Raw genomic sequence first — 6,602 nt, forward strand, 5'->3', positions numbered from 1 at the left:
TAGCCTATCCCTTCTCCAGTGGCTCTTCCTGACCCAGAAATCGAACCAGGGTCTCCTGCATTACAAGCGGATTCTTTACCAACTGAGCTACCAGGGAAGCCCCACAAATCTTTCCAAGGCCAGCTCAAATCTCACCTCGTTGAGCCTTTCCAATCACTCCAGAAGAACTATGCTTCCTCTTCCACTGAGCTTCTCAGTAAAAGGAAGGACCTGAGGAAGCAATGGAGGGAGGGAGGGAGATGAGTTAAAGGCACTAATTCAAAGCTCAATCTCTTACCATAACCTTTGCCTTCACATCATTTTCTCAAGTTCCTCCCATCCCAAGACCAGAGTTCTTTGACCTCATCAATGTCACCAACACACCTACACTTCCTAACATTTTATCAGTCGTGTCCCTCCTCATCCAGCTGCAGTTGCAGGGTCCAACACTAAATTTGCAAACACCTTCCGTTCCTTGATCTGCTCCTTCCAAAGCAAAACCCTAACTACGCATGGATCCGAGACCATCTACCGTCTCTGAGCCTCAACCTGAAGTTATTGCTGGAGAAAACCTCCAACTAGGCAGGATGCTACCAGGTCAAATTCATAGTGACCAAGCCCGAACTTACGCTCAACGATGGAGCAAATCTTCCTGCTCCTTCCTGCTTCCTTCTCTGCTAAGCCCTTCTCCCATGTTTTATGATTTCTTACCTCTCCCCTCCACTGAAACTCTGACTTCCTCCTTCTCTCCATTGTCAGCTGGTGCTTATTCCTGAGGACTACAGAGCGCTCCGTGCCAGGTCCCTCGTATTTCAGCCACCAAACCTCTATTCGCAACTACTATCTTCTTTCTCTATTACATAGAGGAAGTGCCTTTCCCTTAATGAAAATCATTTTTCTCCATGTACTCTGAACTGAATCTTCTCTCCACTCAGGGTCACACTGTCCACCCAAGGTGCTCATCAGGCCACATCTGAGTGATCATGGGCAACCGACTCTGGTTTTTTCTTTTGTTTATCATGGAAGTTATCGCTGATGACTTATGTAATTTTTTAAAAGAAGAATTTAAGAGAAAGTTATGAGCCATTGTCTTCTGGGAGATGTGGTAATACCCACCCTGTCATTTGAACCAACGTTCAGCCCCCATTCCATTTGAGGGCAGGAATATATACTAAATCCTGCCAGCCACGAAGATAGATGGGCCCAAGTCTTGAGGTAATTTTATTTTTTCTATTTTTTTGGCCGTGCTGCACAACATGAGGGATCTTAGTTCCCTGACCAGGGATCGAACCCATCCCCCATGCAGTGGAGGTGTGGTGTGTTAACTGGTTACTGGTCTCTTAACTACTGGAAGTCCGGAGATCATATTCAGTTCAGTTCAGTCGCTCAGTTGCGTCCGACTTTTTGCGACCCCATGAATCGCAGCATGCCAGGCCTCCCTGTCCATCACCAACTCCCGGAGTTTACTCAGACTCACGTCCATCGAGTCAGTGATGCCATCCAGCCATCTCATCCTCTGTCGTCCCCTTCTCCTCCTGCCCCCAATCCCTCCCAGCATCAGAGTCTTTTCCAATGAGTCAACTCTTCACATGAAGTGGCCAAAGTACTGGAGTTTCAGCTTTAGCATCACTGCTTCCAAAGAATACCCAGGACTGATCTCCTTTAGAATGGACTGGTTGGATCTCCTTGCAGTCCAAGGGACTTTCAAGAGTCTTCTCCAACACCACAGTACTGAATATACTAACTCAGTCTCTTCCATAGCAGATTTAATTGTCACTAATTGGGTTTCCCAGGTAGCACAGTGGTAAAGAATCCACATGCCAATGCAGGAAACCCAAGAGACTCAGGTTTGATTCCTGGGTCAGGAAGATCCCCTGGAGAAGGGAATGGCAACCCACTCCAGTATTCTTGCCTGCAAAATTCCATGGACAGAGGAACCTGGCGGGCTACAATCCATGGGGTCGCAAAGAGTCGGACACAGCTGAATGACTGAGCACGCACACAATTTTCTAATTTACCTTAATCATAAAAACTGAGTCAGAGAGATTACCTAATTGCCAGTCTCTGAAAGAGGAGGGAATTCAAAAGGAGTCTGACAGCATGTGAGGGGCTCGAGTGTGGGAGGGTTTACCTCCGTGGAGCCACTTCTCTTGTGTCGGTGAATCACACAGTCAAATTAGAGCAAGTGACAGGAGCTCGGCTAGACTCCAGCACCTGGTGTCAGAAGGTTATTCACCAGCCCTACAGCACTAGCTGTCTGTTTGGCAAGGGATGTTGGTTCTAATTAGGTACTGCTCCCCGTGGGCCACCTGGCAGGACCTTTATTCTCTCCACAATTATTAATCAGCTCTCCGGTGTTAACAAGATCAGATGGAGAAGTATGTAAATTCACTCTCGATTCTTTGTCCCCATCACTCGGCAGGCCACCTTGCGAGCTCACTAATGAGGTCTTGGCCAACTAACTAGCAAGCTGGCCAGCTCCTGTTCCTAATGATCACTTCCAAAACAGGATTTTTACCATTTCGAATACATAAGCCAATCCAACACACTGCAATATATAATCTTTCTGCAACTTTCTGATGAAACTTTAAACTAGGTCATGTTAAAATACTGTAACTAAATTACAATAAAATTGAAGAAATGCCCAGAAATTGAAGGATTAAGGGGGCACAAATTCAACACTTGGGGACTTTTCTGTCTATCCCCAGAGACAGAGCCCTCATCTATATTCTTTATCAAAATTTCATCCTTCTGCTGTTTCTTCCTCTCATAATTTCAAAATAGAACTTATACTCTGAAGCAAGTATTAAATGGAACCTTACAAAATTACCAATTTTTTATGATTTTTGACCTACAATCATGGCAAGTTCATACAGTTCAACACATAATGCATGAGGCCTTGGAAGGGTTTTTGAAGGGGATTGAGTTTTTCAAGCATAAAAATAAATAATCATAGGAATAAAATAGAGAGCCCAGAAATAAACCCATGCATATATGATCAATTAATCTACAAGGGAGGCAAGAATATACAATGAGGAAAAGACAGTCTATTCCATAAATAATGTTGGGAAAACTGGACTACATGTAAAAGAATGAAATTAGAATATTTTCTCATGCCATGTACAAAAGAAACTCAATATAAAGTCCTAAATGTAACACCTGAAACCATAAAACTAGAAGAAAATATAGATTGTACTCTCTTTGACACCGGTCTTAATATTTCTTTGGATCTGTCTCCTCAGGTAAAGGAAACAAAAAACAAAAATAAATAATTGGACCTAGTCAAACTTGAAAGCTTTGGCACAGCAAATGAAATCAATACTATAATATCCTATATATTAATAATAGTTATGTATATAATATATACATATAGATTGAATGCTGCTGCTGCTGCTAAGTTGCTTCAGTCGTGTCCAACTCTGTGCGGCCCCATATATGGCAGCCCACCCTAAATTTTTTTCTTTTCATCACTAGAGGGCAGTAATGCTCCGCTATACAAAGTTAGTGGGCAGTGCTTGTCTCTGCTGCTGCTAAGTCACTTCAGTCGTGTCCAACTCAATGTGACCCCATAGACGGCAGCCCACCAGGCTCCCCTGTCCCTGGGATTCTCCAGGCAAGAACACTGGAGTGGGTTGCCATTTCCTTCTCAAATGCATGAAAGTGAAGTGAAAGTGAAGTCGCTCAGTCGTGTCGGACCCTCAGCGACCCCATGGACTGCAGCCTACCAGGCTCCTCCATCCATGGGATTTTCCAGGCAAGAGTACTGGAGCGGGGTGCTGTTGCCTTCTCCAATAGATTGAATACATATATATAATAGATTATAATATCTATTAGATGGATAGATTGAGAGATCTGAAATAGATATGACAAAATTTTGTCATTTGGATGGTAGATACAAGGATATTTGATAAACTTTTCTCCATACTTTTCTCATACTTGATATATTCTGTAATACATTTTTTTTTTTGTAATACATTTTAAAATGAATAACTATTCACGAGAAATCTAAAACGGACCACAGAGGCTGAATTTGCTGCTTTGATCTCTGCCGACACCTGACATGGGAGAGAGAACAAGGCATCCAGATGTTCCACACTTCTCTTCACAAAATTTCCGTGACATCACTTGCAAGAAAACATCCTAGCGCCTGGGATGGGGAGGAAATCGAACTAAGGAAGGTGGATATAGTATATACCAAGGCAGAGATTCTCATTCCTGTTTCCCCTACACCATATCTGGTAAAGAAAAGTCACATTTGAGACACTTTCAAGAAGAGAAACCCAGATGTTGTTTAAGAGCTAAGATTAGCTATGGTTCATGAGCAGCATCATAATCGGTTGATTTGCCAGCTGTAAGTCCACTTTTCTCTTCCTCTGATCAGAGGGAACAAAACCCTGACCCAAGGTTTGAAAAAATAAGGCATTGACTTTGGATATCTGACCTTCTAACGGGATGGGACCAGAGGACCAGTCACATTCCTGGCCTGGGGCGTGGCTTGCGAGCACCGGAGACGCAGCCTCTGGGGCTTCCTGCCTGCTCCCCGTCTCGTTCCCTCCCACAGCTGCAGTTCGGAGAGTCAGTCGTCACCCCAACATGAGTCAGGGGAGCGGGGCACATTAGGGACAGAAAAACCTGGAGGATTGAAAAAGGATGCCACTCCCCTGTGCTGGAACCAGCGGCTGACAGTGGCGGTTGGCAGCGAAGGTGGAGGTGCAGCCAGAAGCGTGGTCCCGTCACCTGTCCTCTTCCTCTCACTACATCTTGTGCAGTCCTACCAGCACAGGCTCGTTACACTCCCCCAAGGCCCACCCTTTCACAGCATGAAAGGAAAGAGGAGTGGCCGCAGGCAGAAAGAAGTGAGGGACCCAGAACAGAAGGCACTGCAGACAGGAGAGAAGGCCCCAGGACTGGACCTTCTCCCCAGGGGCCGACAGCGCAGGGTAGGGGATTGTCAGACAAAACTAGTAGATAGGGAAGAATACACAGCACAGTTGTCTCAAGATACTGATGAAAACTTTATCAAATGGAGATTACATAGGGGGACCATGGACGTGAGTCTGAGTGAACTCCCGGAGTTGGTGATGGACAGGGAGGCCTGGCGTGCTGTGATTCATGGGGTCACAAAGAGTCAGACATGACTGAGCGACTGAACTGAACTGATACTTAATACCTTGTAATAACCTACAATGAAAAATAAACACACACACACATATATATATCTGAATCAGCTTGTTGTATACCTGAAACTAACACAATATTATAAATCAATTATACTTCAGTTTCTTTAAATGGAGGTTGGAATTCATACTTTAGATGATGCTCATATATTTTTGGGCTTCCCTGGTGACTGCAGCCATGTAATTAAAAGAAGCTTACTCCTTGGAAGGAAAGTTATGTCCAACCTAGATAGCATATTCAAAAGCAGAGACATTACTTTGCCAACAAAGGTCCAGCTAGTCAAGGCTATGGTTTTTCCTGTGGTCATGTATGGATGTGAGAGTTGGACTGTGAAGAAGGCTGAGTGCCAAAGAATTGATGCTTTTGAACTGTGGTATTGGAGAAGACTCTTGAGAGTCCCTTGGACTGCAAGGAGATCCAACCAGTCCATTCTGAAGGAGATCAGCCCTGGGATTTCTTTGGAAGGAATGATGCTAAATCTGAAACTCCAGTACTTTGGCCACCTCATGCGAAGCGTTGACTCATTGGAAAAGACTCTGATGCTGGGAGGGATTGGGGGCAGGAGAAGGGGACGACAGAGGATGACATGGGTGGATGGCATCACTGACTCGATGGACGTGAGTCTGAGTGAACTCCGGGAGTTGGTGATGGACAGGGAGGCCTGGCGTGCTACGATTCATGGGGTCGCAAAGAGTCAGACACGACTGAGCGACTGAACTGAACCGAGTGACTCAGACCGGAGAAGGCAATGGCAACCCACTCCAGTGTTCTTGCCTGGAGAATCCCAGGGATGGGGGAGCCTGGTGGGCTGCCGTCTATGGGGTCGCACAGAGTCGACAAGACACTGTCGAGACACTTGTGTGTCGAGACACATAAGACACTGACAAGACAAGTGACTTAGCAGCAGCAGCAGCAGTGACTCAGACCAGGGCTCAGGTAAAGAATCTGCTTGCAATGAGGGAGACTTGAGTTCCATCCCTGGATTGGGAAGATCCTCTGGAGATGGGAATGGCTACCCACTCCAGTATTCTTGCCTGGAGAATTCCACGGACAGAGGAGCCTGGTGAACTATAGTCCATGGGGTTGTAGAGTCGGACACAACTGAGTGACTGATACTTTCACTTTTCTTTTGTATATTTTTAAGTGACGCTAAATGAGGTGTCTTATTTTTAAAAAGCTTGTCCTATTGGAACTCAAAAACTTTAGTCAATAGATGTTTCTGATGTTCTTGAACAAGTGTTCATTAATTTGAGGAAATCTGGCCATTTAAGAATAGTGTGTGATTCTCCACACACCCTTCCCTTGTGACAGCCACAGCAGAACATGCCAGAAGGAGGCTCCAATCAACCAGAATCCCTGAGTAACTGTGATGAGCAGAAACCCCTACTTGTTTGATTTAAGCTAGTCAGACTTGGGGATTGTTTGTTACCGGTCTATCCTAATGG

This window comes from Bos grunniens, chromosome 27 (assembly GCF_055505025.1).
Source record: "Bos grunniens cultivar Pamir isolate PY7600 chromosome 27, Bosgru_T2T1.0, whole genome shotgun sequence".
In the NCBI taxonomy this organism is placed as follows: domain Eukaryota; kingdom Metazoa; phylum Chordata; class Mammalia; order Artiodactyla; family Bovidae; genus Bos; species Bos grunniens.